Genomic DNA, 15151 nt, shown 5'->3' with positions numbered 1-15151 from the left:
CGGGAAGGAGTCATAGCAAACAGTTAGCTACCAGGCACTCTGCCTTCCGAGGGGCTACCATGCTGAGAAGACTGCCCTACCCTCCATGAGTCTGCAAAGTAACAGCTTCCGGAGGCACATATTTTTATTTCTGGCTGTGGAAACAAGACATGTTTAAAATATTACCAATTCCAAACTCGAGTTGGAATGAATGAGATCCTAGAGTCCTTTCGTTATTTTAGTTTGTCCTCAGCGTGGTCTTAGGGGACCAGTGGAGTGGGCACTTCCTGTCCATGGAGGAGCAGAGGCGTGGGTGTGTGGTGACTTGCAGGGTCCGTGCGCTGGTGGCCTTGCTGAGCTGAAGCCCTGCTCTCTGGACTTGAAGTGTGGCCTTCACATCCTGCGTGGGAGTGGGGAAAGAAGCACCCCCCCCTCCCCCCAGAGGGACCCGGGCAGGCTTGCTCCTTCACCCTAAGCTTAGCCGGAAAGAGGGGCTGGGAGCACTTCTCTCTTGGTTTCCATTTCTCTTTGGTTACCAGTTCAGCCCTAACCCATCACATCGAAGCTCTCCTGACAGCGCAGGAGAAAGTGACCCAGAAAACCACACGAAGGCCTGCCTACATGTTGCCCTGTCACCGCGTTTAAAGCTGGGTTTTTATCTAAAGAAAATGCATGTGAAAGCGGGGGGGTGGGGGGGGGGGGTTGCGGGGGGGGGGGGCGGGGGGAGGAGCAGAATACTCTACCTTGAGATGCCCATTACTTCATAAACTTTCGGGAAGATAGTTTTATTTTGTTCCCAAGGAAACCCAAACTGAGTCTTACACGCTGGTGGCCCTCCGGCCTTTCATTTCCTGTAGCCGTGAGAGGGGCTGCATCGTGCTGGAGGGCCCGCCCACTGTTGACCAGCTGTGCGAGGTGGAGCCAGTCACTTCACCTCTCCACACCTCAGCGACTCCAGCTGTGTGGACTTGGGGTTGCAGGGCAGGAGTGGAAGTGGGGTGATCATGGCAGGAGCCCCGTGAGAGGGGCAGTGGCCAGGACTGAGGTGAGGTGGTGAGATGTGGTCAGATTAAGGGTAGATGGCAGAGCTAATGGGCTGGCTGTGCAGGGGGAGAGAGAGCAAGGAATCCAGGGCAGCTCCCAGGTGCGGGTGGCAGAGGCTGAGGTGGGAAGGCTGGATGGTCTCACGGGGGTCTTCTGAAGACTGGGTCCCCTCCTGGGCCCAAGAGCAGTGCCTTTTCCAAAGGTCTTTGAAGGGATGAGGAGAAAAGAGAAGTTAGAGTGTGTGTGTCACCCTTTACTCACCAACAGGATTTCACTTCTGCCTCTGTAACCCTGTGTCCACGCAGCCAGCAGAGACACTGTTTTAGAATAAAAATCAGATGCTTAAAACTCTCCAACAGCTTCCCATGGCCCCTGCCTCGCCCTGGCCCGGCCCTCAGCCTGCGCCTCTCCTAGTCACTCACTGCGGTGGGACTCTGCACCGCCGTTCCCTCTGCCCGGCCCGGACTCTGTTTGCTGACTTCACGAGGCTGGCTTCTCCTCACTCGGTCATCAGCCCCAATGTCAGCTCCGTGGTGAGGCCCTGGGCCACCAGCCAGGGCAGCTCCAGGTGCCTGGCTTTCCACGTTACATAGTCTTTCTCCCCCACAGAAGTGGACTTGCTCCCTGTGCACAGCCCTCCACCCCCCACCCCCAGACTGAGGCCTCCTTGAGAGTAAGAGCTTGACTCTGGTCTCTGCCTCATTCCCAGCACCGAGCACAGAGCCCCGCCCATAGAATGAGCTCAATGGATGGTGGGTGGGTGGGTGTTTCATTCGTTAATTAATGAGAGTTTCCAAAGAAAGAGGGGCCTGCAGCTGGCTCTCTCCTCAAGGCACTGGCAGTGCTTGACGCGCTCCAGCATCAGCCTGGGCCTTCGCCCGAGCTTCCTGGAAATGAAGAATCCCGGCTCCATCCCAAACCTACCGAGTCGAATCCGGGTCAGCGCTCTACCAACCCCCCAGGTACCCGGCGTGCTCATTGCCTCAAGGAGCGCTTCCTAGCACACTGATTCGCAGACTTGCCGGCACATTGCATCCCCTGGGGGTGACACGAGCCTGATGCCTGGGCCCCAGTCCCAGGTGATTCTCTCTGTCCTGGCGTGGGCTGACTGTGCCGCTGGTTATAATGTGCAGCCAAGGTGGAGAAATCGCTCGTGTCCGGTGTTCCTTCCTGTTGGGAAACAGAGAGCAAAACTCAAGGACAGACAGGGTAAGGTGGAATCACAGGGGGTGGAAGGAAGAGGGAAGTGGGCGATTGTCTCCCTGCCCGGCTCAGTCTTCGGCCCTATTGGTTATGTGTGCGCACCTTTCCCTTAGTTCCTAAGTTGCTCTGGGCTGGCTTTCCTCCTCTTCAAGGCGGTCTCTGAATGGAGGGCTGTGGCTCCTGGCATCACCCAGGGAGGGGGCTGAACCCCATCAGACAGGGACCTCGTGAAGGCTTCTCATTTTCTCCATCCTCACCCGCCACCCCAAATAAGCCAGTGCCCCAGAGTTCTCAGCACGGAGTTCTCTGATGGGTCAGGGACAGGGTGAGCCCCAGACCGAGTGTGAATACACGTGCATGGGTGCGCTCACACACAGTGGGCACCCTGCCAACCCCCTCGGGAATCCAGACCTCTGCCCACAGGTCCTCCAGTCAAAAGTTTCAAGGAGGCCGGGTTTACAGAAAGCCAGGAGAAGTCGGGAAGATCCAGCCAGCTGCTGTCATTTCCAGGAGAGTCGGTGCCCATGCCAGAACCTCCCGGAAAAAAGGCAGGGCTGTGCTTGGGTCTCAAAGAACAATTCCAATTCTCAGATGAAGAAAAGGCACTTGGGACTGAGGACAGGGCTCCTGCCCCTTCCCACCCCCCCACCCCCCACCCCTTGCTCCCCAAGCCCACCTCACAGGCCCCACCCCAAGGCTGTCCTCCACCTTTACCTCAACCCCAGCAAGCTATGACTCCAATCAACATGCAGCCCCAGTCGGTTTGGCTCAGTGGATAGAGTGTCGGCCTGCAGACCAAAGGGTCCGGGGTTCGATTCTGGTCAAGGGCGCGTACCTTGGTTGCAGGCTTCTCTCAGGCCTGGACCCTGGTCAGCGTGCGTGCAGGAGGCAACCAATCCATGTGTGTCTCTCACATAGGTATTTCTCTCTGTCTTTTCCTCTCTCTTCCACTCTCTCTAAAAATCAATGGAAAATTATCCTCGGATGAGGATTAAAAAATAATAATAATAAAATTAAATAAAAAAGAAATGGTGTCAGAAAATCTGTCAAAAAAAAAAAAATGAGACTAAACTGTTTCCAACGGCTACACCTGGGTGTAAACAGAGTAGCAGTCCCTGGTAAGAGTGGAGCAGTCCCTGGTAAGAGTGGTTTGCTGGGAGCGGCACAGGCAGGGGCCCTGGGGCCAGCGTGGAGAGGCCTGGGGGCCCACACCGCCCGGCTCAGTGTGGCCCTGGTGTTGAATCGTAAATCAGCGAGAGATACAAGATGCCTTAATGAGCCAATTAATGAGGAGTCGTTTATTGCGCGAGGCCCAGAGGGAGGTGTTTCTTCCAAATCTCTGAGCGAAGTCACACAGGGAGTTTTCCGTATTTATACCTTTTGAGCTTCTTTGTCTGCAGGTTTTACAAAGGGCTCTGTGAGTTATTGTTAGAGTTTGTAACCTTGGATACATAAAGAACAAACATTTGGCATAAGAATATGGGAATTATTATCAGTATTAGTCCATTACGTTAGATGGCTAGCTTGTCAAGTCAGACAGTTAAGTTTTTATCTTTTTCTATTATTCAAACTAAAACAGTTATTTTATAGAATAAGAGACTGTCTAAAAATGACAGAGTTTACCGAACAAGGGACTATCTAACCATAGCAGAGCATTTCAAACAGCAGTCTTTATACAAGACGGAGGTCACTGTGCCTCGCTGGCTGACGGCGGCCTGCAGGCTGCAGTGCTCACCTCCCTCGCAGGCTCCGTCCTTCAAAGCGGCCTCTTAATGGCAGAGGAAATCATTAACTGACGGCTTTCTCTCTGGTTCACAAAGTCACTCCCTGTGCCCAGCTGCCTTACAGCAATGCACCCAGGTCCGGTGACACCCGGAGCCGGCCTGTGTTCTAAGCAGATCTCACAGTGCATTAATATTTTTAATTACCAACGGAATTAAAATAGACCGAGAGGAAACGGTGAGCAGAACTCAGCCCGGGGTCTCTCCTTTGCTGATTGCACAAAATGTCTCCAGAGACCAGCCCCGACCCCTCCCTCTCTAGCTGGGCCTCTTTCAGGAGAGAGGGGAGATCTTTGGAGGGATAGCCAGGGACTCCCTCACCAGAAAAATGCTCGGAGAATCTTAGGTACACTTTAGGCCTCCTGGTTCCTGCCCACAATTGTGGAGCCTCCTGGTGCCCTGAATTTTATCCCAAGATCTGGAGAAGGTCCAAGAAACCCAAGTGAAAGATCACTGTATTGTTTCATATTTAAAAATATAAACTCACCAGCCCGCCGCGAGCCCTGTCTGACTCGGGTGTCAACACCCACTCCCTACGCGGTGGCTCTCACCAGGGGAGATTTTGCCCCCAGGGGACACTGGTACCGTCTGCAGATGCTGACGGTCACCATTTGGGGGAAGAGGCTGCTGGCATCTAGTGGAGAGAGGCCAGAAAGATTGCTGGACACCCGACAGGGCACAGGACAGCCCACAACAGAGAACGGTGTGGCCAAAGGCCAGTGCCGAGATGGAGAAACCCTGGCGCCAGCGGCCCTGAATGAGCTCCTTGCAGGCAGGGCTATGTCCTGGGGAATGCCAAGCTCCCGGCACCTGTGACACAGGGTCTGGCACACAGTAGGACCTCACTCGGGCCTGTTGATGAGGTGGAATGCCTACGGGGTGGTCCTAAAGGGAAAGATCCCATCTCAGCCCAAATGGCACACAGCTGAGTCCGAGGACGACCATGCCCATGGGCTCTCCACACAGACAACTCAGCCACGCTGACAGCCATGAAGTGAGTTTGCTGAGAGGGGCTTCCTGAGTGTGGGGAGGGAGCACTGGGATTCTTTGTGCAGTTGGGCTGCTTAGGTTGCAGGCACAGAATACCCGGAGGGCTGCTTGTGAGGGGAACATTCACTGTGAAGAGAGATGTGGATGGAAATCCAGGCCTTGGGGAAAGCTGAGTGGCTGCAGGACAGCTGGGCTGGGAGCCATCCTTCTGGCACCTTCCATTAAGAAAACGAAGATCAAGCTACATCTCTTCTCTGGGTGTCGCCCACCCCACCCCCAGCTCCATCAAGCGGTCCTGCTTACCCTTGACCTGGGCTCCTACCAGGGCCAACTTACCTGTTAGCCAAAGGCCCTCAAAACTGTTTTAATCTAATTTCTTTTAAAATCAGAAGAACAAGCCCGGGCAGCGTGGCTCAGTGGTTGAGCGTCGACCTATGAACCAGGAGGTCACGGTTCAATTCCCGGTCAGGGCACATGCCCGGGTTGCAGGCTCGATCCCCAGTGTGGGGAGTGCAGGGAGCAACCAATCAGTGATTCACAGATATCACTGATGTTTCTAGCTCTCTCTCTCTCCCTCTTCCTTCCTCTCTGAAATCAATAAAAATATATTTTTAAATAAAATAAAATCAGAAGAACAACATAATATAATAATAATGATAAATATCAAATAATAACTCTAGACTGTATTATGTTCATCTTTATTCCAATGCAGTCATACTAGGTTTAATACTATATTTTTATAAAAAGAAGGGGCTACTCCCACAGGCACTGCCCATCTCCCCCTCCCTGCCCTCAGGTGCAATGCCCATCGCGACCTCAGGTGCAATGTCCACCGCGACCACTGCCCTTGGGTCTTAATGAAAATCCCACAGAGAATCCACTGGAGACATTTGAATACAAACATGCAACTAGGAAATTCGTTGACTTTGATGAATTTTCCTTGGGAAAAGGTTTTCCGGAATGGACTCCATTAAGTCAATTTAATCCCTTGATCAATTTTCTATAAAGCTCACTTAAGCTATTTCCAATTTTTTCGCTTTTTCATTTTGAGTTGACTGAAACTATTTTCATTGGGACCAAGTCTTTTTTTTTTCACGTAAATTTTATATCAGAAATATGGTTCATAGCTCAAATTTTTGTCGATATCAGATTTCACTGATGATAGCTTCTGTCAGGGCAGCTTTTCTCTTGTAACCTTTACCGCTACCAAGTACATTTTCTGGGGTCACATTTCATTCTAAATGTTGTCAAGAACATTTGATTCTTTCATGAATTCTAGTAGGTAGCCTAATTGAGCCATCTACTTTTTTTATGCATTGGATAAAAGACTTGAGAGTTTATAACTATTTCTTAGCCTTCACCACAAGAAAACTGGGACCACACTTATGAGATGGAGAGAAAGGGTAGTGCAAAGTAGAGAAGAGAGAAGTTCAGCAGCATTCCCCGGCGCTGAGGTCAGGGTGTCCTGGGAAGGAGAGGGAATCGTGGGAGGATGAAAATGTTCTTCCCCGTTCCAGTTGGTCTTTTTCTGCTTTTATCTTATGTCATATGTCACCTCACCCCCGTGGGTAAACTGTGGGTTGGAGGAAGCATGTGGTATAAAATATGGTGACCTAGCCCTGGCCGGTGTGGCTCAGTTGGTTGGAGCTTTGTTCTATGCACCAAAAGGGTTTGATTCCCAGTCAGGGGCAAATATGGGGTTGTGGGTTTGATCCCCAGTTGGGCGTGTGTGAGAAGCAGCCAATAGATCAGGGGTCCTCAAACTACAGCCCGCGGGCCACATGCAAAAACAACTATTGTATTTGTGCCCGTTTTGTTTTTTTACTTCAAAATAAGATATGTGCAGTGTGCATAGGAATTTGTTCATAGTTTTTTTTTAAACTATAGTCCGGGCCTCCAACGGTCTGAGGGACAGTGAACTGGCCCCTGTTTAAAAAGTTTGAGGACCCCTGCAATAGATGTTTCTCTCTCTCTCTTCCTCTCTCTAAATTCAATATAAAAAATATAGATACACACACACACACACACACACACACACACACACACACACACACACGATGGCCTAGACCTGCCACTGAGCCACAGCTGGGGCTAGCCATTGTCCTTTGGAGGGAGGTAAGGCGTGAAACCAGGGTCTTGGACGATGGACAGGACAGTTTCCATCTGGACAGTCCTCTCTCCATGTCATGGAGCACTTCCACGTGTATTATTTCACATGATTTTTCAACAGCGCCTGAGGCAGGCAGTATCACCTTTGATTTATGGGTGATAAGGGATATTAGGCAAGTAAGGTGGGTCCTCTTGTTTCCCACCCAGGATCCCCATCATGCCTCGGGCCTGTGAAAAGGCGAGAGCGGCGTCCGCATCTCAGTCACAGGTGGCAGAGGCCCTGGGCCGGCTCCTCACATTCCGGGGGCCTGAACAGTACAAACGGACCCCTACCACGTGTCTCAACACTTCATGGTTATTACTCAGGCTCACATTCCCTTACACGAAAATGCTTTCTCCTTTTACCTTGACAAATAATTCCTTAATAATAACAAAACTGAAAAATAGTGTTGTTCATATGACTGAAAACTGGTATTTATTTATTTAAAAATATTTTTATTGATTTCAGAGAGAAAGGAGAGGGAGAGGGAGACATAGAAACATCAATGATGAGAGAGAATCATTGCTCAGCTGCCTCCTGCACGCCTCACACTGGGGCTCGAGCCTGCAACCCGGGCATGTGCCCCTGACCAGAATCGAACCTGGGACCCTTCAGTCCACAGGCCGAAGCTCTATCCACTGAGCCAAACTGGCTAGGGCTGAAAACTGGTTTTTATATGGCTGAAAATTACTAAAACATCAAAGATGACAGCATTTGCCCAGCTGAGTGGCTGAGCATCGACCTATGAACCACAAGATCGAGGTTCGACTCCCGCTCAGGGCACATGCTGAGATTGCAGGCTCTATGCCCAGGAGGGGACATACAGGAGGCAGCTGATCATCATTCTCTCTCATCATTGATGTTTCTATCCCCCTCTCCCTCTCCCTTCTCTCTGAAAAGAAACAAATGGCAGCATTTAATCATTACTAGGTATGTCCGAGTGTTCTGTTAATGAGCTAGCGATGTTTGAAAGAATAATAAAATAAAAATACATAAATTATACACTATTTATTTCATAAAATTTGCCTTTCTTTATTTCAACAAAATTACAAATCATGTTGTTATGATAAGGATTTTTACAAAAATGTTGTTCTATTGGCAGAAATGCCAGATTAGACGTTTTATTTGGGGGAGGGGGTTCTTAGACAGTTTTGCTTTAAATTCTATGCGGAGAAACTTCAGTTTTCTGAAACAATAGGAACTGGAATTATTTATATATTCCTTACAGCAGTACTTAGATTCTGAAGTGAACCATAAATTTTGCATATCATGTTCAAACACTATAATGGGCTTTTATATGATAAATTATTATTACAGGAAACATTACATAATATTCTAATTTCCCCACACAAATTTCTATCACTTACAGATTCCAGCCTCTCTTGAAGCAGTGTCTAGCTTGGTGCTACTCGGAATGCCAGTCCATGGAGCATTTGTTGCGGGTCTGTGATGAGACAGGAGGCAGTGAAAGAACGTGTCCCTGGGCACACCCTTCAATTCAGCTGGCTTTTTTCAAAACAAGACATTCTTGATGAAGAAAACAGTATGTTGATTAACATTCCTTAATCAGCATGAAGAATTCATGTGGCATTTCTTAACTTCTTCCTGATTTTTCAACACTGAGATATAATAAAGAAAACCAAAAGTACCAGTGCTCATTTGTGCAAATCTCTCTTCAATTGAGATTCTGCCTTCATCTACAATGGCCGGAAAATAGTCTCTATAAACTGGACTATTTGAATGTGAATCTTCTTTATAGTCATGAGAGCATTTTGGTTGTGTTTCCTAATTTCCTTATATTCTATCGGTATATCACTGTGATTGCATATTTCATATGAAGGTTTGTTCTATTTATCTAAAAATTTCTCTAAACATAAAAATAATGTTTCAGTCCTTTAAAAAATGGCAGCTAATTTAGATCTGTTTTTTTAAATAATAATTTTTCTAATATTATTGACAAGCAATAGTTTATACCAAATAATTATGAGTAGCACACATTTTAAAAATAATTTCATTTTCTGCCAAGCACCATGACTTGCTCTTTGAGGATCTGCTGTTTCACTGAACTCTTCTAATCATATTGTATCTTGTCCAAATTACTTCTGATTCCTTTTAAGAGCATTCACTGGCCTTCCCATCAAGTGTCTCTGAGTGGTTGTAAGGTCAGATTTGATATGTGTTTCATCAAGATGTTCTATCTTGGGACAGATCCAGAACATAGCATATATAAGTGCTGAATTGTCCAAAGAATGCCATTGCATTGGTGCAGTTGAAGCCACACCTCGCAGTATGAATTGAAACCATGAGCTGTACACAGCACAGGGAATGCATCTTCATTTTTTATTAAAATTCTGGCTCATACACTTTTTTCTTTATGATCACATTAGTGGCATCATCAGAGGTTTATCCTTCACAATTTTTTAAAAGCAATGCCTATAATTGAAAGCTGTTATTCAATTTTTCACTTTGATCAAAACCTATCTATAATAATAAAAGTGTAATATGCTAATTAGACCAGACATCCTTCCAGACAAAGCCAGGCTGCGAGGGCTGAGCCCCTTGCATGAATTTTGTGCATTGGGCCTCTAGTTCTTTTCATAAAAGGCAGAAAACCAATGAAAATACTCCTTAATTTTGACTTTTTCTGTAGTTCAAAACTAAGCCTATATAATAAAAGGCTAATATGAAAATTGTCTCCTTGACTGGGAGTTTGACCCAGAGTTCAACCAGGGGGTGGGGCCAGCTGGCCAACTGCCCACAGCCCCTCCCCACGGCCAGCCTGGCTCGATGGGCCACTATCGGGGTGGGCCAGCTGGACCCCACCCATGCACAAATTCGTGCACCAGGCCTCTAGTACAATAATATTAGTCATTCAATGTAGCTTTTGTCTCTGATACAATCTAATTGATCAGAGTAATATTTGTTTTTTTATTCAATTTCTTCTCTCACTTTTTACCCTTCAAATTAATAATCTCATTTTGAATTCTACATCCCAGATAATTATTTGTTTCACTTTTTAAAATTCCAGTTACATGTTTGCCTATTTTAGCATAAAATTTAAAGTCATTTCTACTAAACCTAAGCGTTATTATTTTGTTTCCTGTGTATATAATGTCATTAGTGCCTCTCCCAAATACAGCATTCTGTTTGGCTGGATACAGGGAATATCATTTTATCCTTTAAGAACATCCCATCAATGTTCCTTATTGGTGTTTACTTATTTTTATTGAAAACTGTCCACAGTTGGCTGTCTAATCAGCTCCTTTTCCCGTTTCTAGTAATTGTATGTTTTTTGGGGGTACCGGTAAAATCTGCTCACTTGTTGGCAGTTTAAAAAATTTTAAGCAGGCTGTCACTTTCCAGATTTTCTATTTCTTTTCACCTCTGGTTTGAGCTCCACGTTTATAATTGCTCTTTCTATCATGATCTCTAGTTGCACTCATTCTCAATGATCCATGGGATTAAAAATAAAATTAATTACATCAAGAGTATAAAATTTGAATATATTTTCATCATAGCAATGTAAATTAGATCAATTGTAAAAGATGAACTTTTAAAAAAGGTATGTGAAAATGATATTTTTCTAAAATATTAAAAAGTATCTATTAAATTTAAAAGGCCAAGTACAAATTATGTTGTGAATATCAAAACTTAAAGTCAAAATTACTTAAACCTGAAATTTTCTATTTGATTTTTTAAAATTATATCTTAACTAGTTTATAAAAGTAAAACCACTTGTGATTCTAGCATTCAATGTCCATCAGGCAATATAATCTTTCCTGACTCTGACACATCTTGTGTGCTGAGTAAGAAGAATCGGTAGCATTTATTAAGCGCTAACATTTACTAAGTGTGTCCTGACAGCCCTACGAAGGAGGAAGGATTATTCACATTTTTAAGGTGGGAAAACTGAGCAGCTAAGGACTTGTCAGGTGTCCTCCGGCCACATCAGTAGCCGACTCACCACACACAGAGTACCACCCGGGGAGAAAGGCACACCGGGGAGAAGGCAGCCCCCAAACCCAGGGTTTTCTCTGTCTTCACACTAATGCCACAGCAGCTACTTCTGGCTCCGTCAGGCCTGAGGCCTGGGTTGTGCGCAGGTTAGGGACCAGACATGTGGCCACGGGTCCCAGCTGCTGCAGAGCAGGACCAAATCTGCGCCGCCTCTTGAGCCGGCACGAGGGCGCCACCTGCAGGGCAGCAGGGGCCCTTCCCGAGCAAGCCAGCTCACATCAGAGCAAGCACCGGGAGCATGAAGAGGCCTGGCTGCTTCCGGCCCACAGAGGACCTCGCGTGATGAAGGAAGTTCAGACAAGTGCAACCAGGAGACCCACGCTGCTCTCCCCACCATTAGCTCACTTCTCCCTCTGGCAGAAGGAACGTTCTCCCTAATGTCTCACTTCGATCCCTCGGACTGCAGAAGGGAGCCCTTTCACTACAAAGAAACAGAATAGGGCAAGACCACGCAGCCTTTAGCTGCTTCCTAGGGTTTCCAGAGATACAGCTCCGTGGGAATGCTGTCCCATTCAGGCCAAACCCGTCCCTCCACCTACAGCTCTCGGGCAGGCCTATCTCCTTGCCTAGGACAGCTCCTCAGGCTGCAAATGTGTGTGTTTAGAATCCTGCTACCAGATCACACCTCCATAGCCCTCCGTCAACCCAGTGAGGTCAGGATTGCTGTTGCCCGTTTTCAGATGAGGAAGCTGAGGCCTGGGGAGATGGCATGACTTCTTCTAGAGAATCAGAGACAGGCCAGAAGCAAGGAGAGATCCGATCCCAAGCCCGGGCACTTCTCGCCAACTACTGTCTCCCCTCGTGGGAAAGGAGTGTGGTGTAAAGGTGAATTCCTCTGTCCATTCCGTGTGTGACTGGGGATGTGATCACATGAGCATCCAGCCCCAGGGCGCACACACACGTGCTTTGCACAAGTGCATGAATGCCTGGGACAACTGGACTTCTATTTGCAAGACACACAAAAAATCTCTCACCTACCCCACATCTTATACAAAAATTATCCCCGAAATAGATCATAGTCTTAAATGTAAAATATTTGTGACTTCGGGTTCAGCAAAGAGTTCTTAGATACCAAAAGCATAATCTGTAAAAGAAAAAATCGATAATAAATTGGACTTCACCAATATTCAGAATGTATAAAGGAGTCGGCGAGAAGAAGTGACCCGGGGGCGCGATGGCGAGTGTCTGGGGCTGGGTGTCCGGTGCGGTGCTCCAGGGGGCCGAGCTCTCTTCCTCCGAACCGAGTGGTCAGACCGGCTCCAACCTCGGCATTTGCCCCAGGAACGTGTGGAATACAGCACGTTCACCTGTCCCCCCGCCGCCATGCCGGTTCGAAGGCTGGGTCTCTCCGCTGGACTGTGAGAGCTGCCAGTGTTCTGCTCCTGGGCCCGCTTCCAGCTGCATGTTGAATCCTTCCTCTAGGATGCACCACTCCTGACCGCAGCCCTCACTCGCCACAGTCACCGGGCTGTGGACAGGTTGTTACTGACAGTGTTCAAAAGGGTGCGTTGCAGAAAGCTGCCAAGGCAGGCCTCTTGGCACTCTCCGCTTTCACCTTTGCTGGGCTTTGTTATTTCAACCATCTCGATGTGGGCATGTGCGAAGCTGCTGCCAGGCTGTGGGAGCTCTGACCTTTTTGACTTAATACCTTGAGAATTGACTGCACACCTCTTTGCCTCTACGCTGTCCTGCCATTCATCTCACAATGAGGAGGAAATGACAGAGAAGTCCACTGGCGAGATAAACCTCTTCCTCTGATCACCTGGCTAGTTTCAGAGTTTACTCTGTGAGGAAAAGGCTTGAGAGGAATTGTATCCAAGAAACTGTAAGACTGAGTTCCATGTTCTGGCGAGTGAATGAGGTGGTCTTCCAGCTTCTCACAGACTCACAGGTAACTGAACATTATGTATGAGCTTTTGCAGTTTAATTTACCAAGCATCCAAGGGAACTCAGCTTTGTTATGATCAATACCTGATCAAACATCTATACTTGCTCTGGGAATGATGGAAAAAGGGAAAAACTATGAGTAAAGACTGCAGACACTTAGGCAGTACTTAATGGCTAACTGTCCCCTTGGTTCAGTTGGTACCAGTCACTGGTGGTTTTATGTCTTTGGGAGACTTTAAACTTAGGAAATGCTGCCCTGACCAGTTTGGCTCAGTGGATAGAGTGTCGGCCTGTGGACTGAGGGGTCCCGGATTCGATTCCAGTCGAGGGCATGTACCTTGGTTGCGGGCGCGTCCCCAGTAGGAGGTGTGCAGGAGGCAGCTGATTGATGTTTCTCTCTCATCAATGTTTCTAACTCTCTATCCCTCTCTCTTCCTCTCTGTAAAAAATCAATAAAATATATAAAGTTAGGAAATGCTGATATTTCACATTAATTTCTAAATCCTCGGAAAAGAGCCTGAAGAACTTCTGAACATAGAGGAGTTCCAATCAGGGGGATATTACACATTCTAAACTGAGAAACAATCCTCAAATGTGTTCGTTTTACTTGTCCTGAAATAATGTCCACAAATATAAAACTTTAAGTAATAAATTGTTATTTTCCCACTGCAAGAATCTCTAATGTGAAATGTGTTCTGTGAAAATAACGTTTTTAAAAAAATAATAAAAAAAGAAATAACCCAATTTAAAATAGGCAAAAGATTTCAAACGATATTTCACCAAAGAAGAAATAAGGATGGCACATGAAAGATGCCGGACATCATTCATCTGAGCGGGATGTAAATTAACACCTCAGGAAGGAACCCAACTACTCTAAGATATAGTATCCCCCTTACATGCGGGGCATACGTCCCAGTACCCCCGTGGATGCCTGAAACTTCAGATATACTGGACCATATACGTGCTGTATTGTTTTCTCCTATACATACATACCTATAATAAAGTTTAATTTATAAAGGAGGCACAATAAGAGATTGACAGCAACAACTAATAATAAAGTAGCACAATTATAACAATATACTGTAGTAAAAATTACGTGAGTGCACTCTCTCTCCCTCTCTCTCTCTCCCTCTCTCTTCCTCTCTCTCTGTCTCTCTCTCTCTCTCTCTCTCTCTCTTTCTCTCTTCCTCTCTCTCTGTCTCTGTCTGATAACAGAGTTGGCTACTAAGTGGCTGCTGGGTGGGGGCATGTGCTGCGTAGCAGGAAGGTGGGAGATTTCATCATGTTACTTTAAACGGTGCGTAGGTTAAAACTTTTGAATTGTCCATTTCTGGAACTTTCCATTTAATATTTTCAGACTGAGGTTGACCATGGGTAACCGAAACCATCGAAAATGAAGCTACGGATAAGGGAAGGCTGCTATAAGAGTATAGTTAAATTATGGTACATTTCTACAAAAGTATATTATCCACCTTTCAAAATTATATTTTGTTCTTTAAAATAACATAAAAAATAATTATGGGACAAAATATTAAATTAAAGAATTACGATATAAAGATATAAACAGTGTAACCTCAATTTGAAGGAAAATTGTGTGTGTGTGTGTGTGTGTGTGTGTGTGTCTGTGTGTGTGTGTGAAATACTTGTATTAAATAAAGAATGAAGCACATAAAATATAATAGGGCTCATTTCTGGGGGTGGTAGTTATATGAGATTTCAGTTTTCTTCCTTATACGTCTCAGAATTCTCCAAAATGTTTCCCAACATACACATATGGCTCTTATAAATTGTCTAATTAACTCGAGAGAGAAAAAAGTGGATGTAAGTCTGAGCCCCTAAGCCAGTGGTTCTCAACCTTCTGGCCCTTTAAATACAGTTCCTCATGTTGTGACCCAACCATTAATTTATTTTCGTTGCTACTTCATAACTGTAATGTTGCTACTGTTATGAATCGTCATGTAAATATCTGATATGCAGGATGGTCTTAGGCGACCCCTATGAAAGGGTCGTTCGACCGCCAAAGGGGTCTCGAACCACAGGCTTAGGCTAAGCCCTCCCCAAGTGTTCAGTTCTTTGCAGAGGAGACACCACCCAGCTCCTC

General features: G+C 46.5%; 1 pseudogene; it reads left to right on the top strand.

The window, feature by feature from the left end:
- Positions 1 to 12337: 12337 nt before the first annotated feature.
- Positions 12338 to 12794, top strand: LOC139002800 (succinate dehydrogenase [ubiquinone] cytochrome b small subunit, mitochondrial-like; annotated as a pseudogene).
- The last annotated feature ends 2357 nt before the right edge of the window (positions 12795 to 15151 follow it).

The sequence above is a fragment of the Myotis yumanensis genome, unplaced genomic scaffold (genome assembly GCF_028538775.1).
Source record: "Myotis yumanensis isolate MYYU_CA2020_CCGP unplaced genomic scaffold, mMyoYum1.0.hap1 SCAF_1, whole genome shotgun sequence".
NCBI classification, from domain to species: Eukaryota; Metazoa; Chordata; class Mammalia; order Chiroptera; family Vespertilionidae; genus Myotis; species Myotis yumanensis.
Note: the sequence above shows the minus strand (reverse complement) of the source record. Positions and strands in the feature narration are given on the sequence as shown.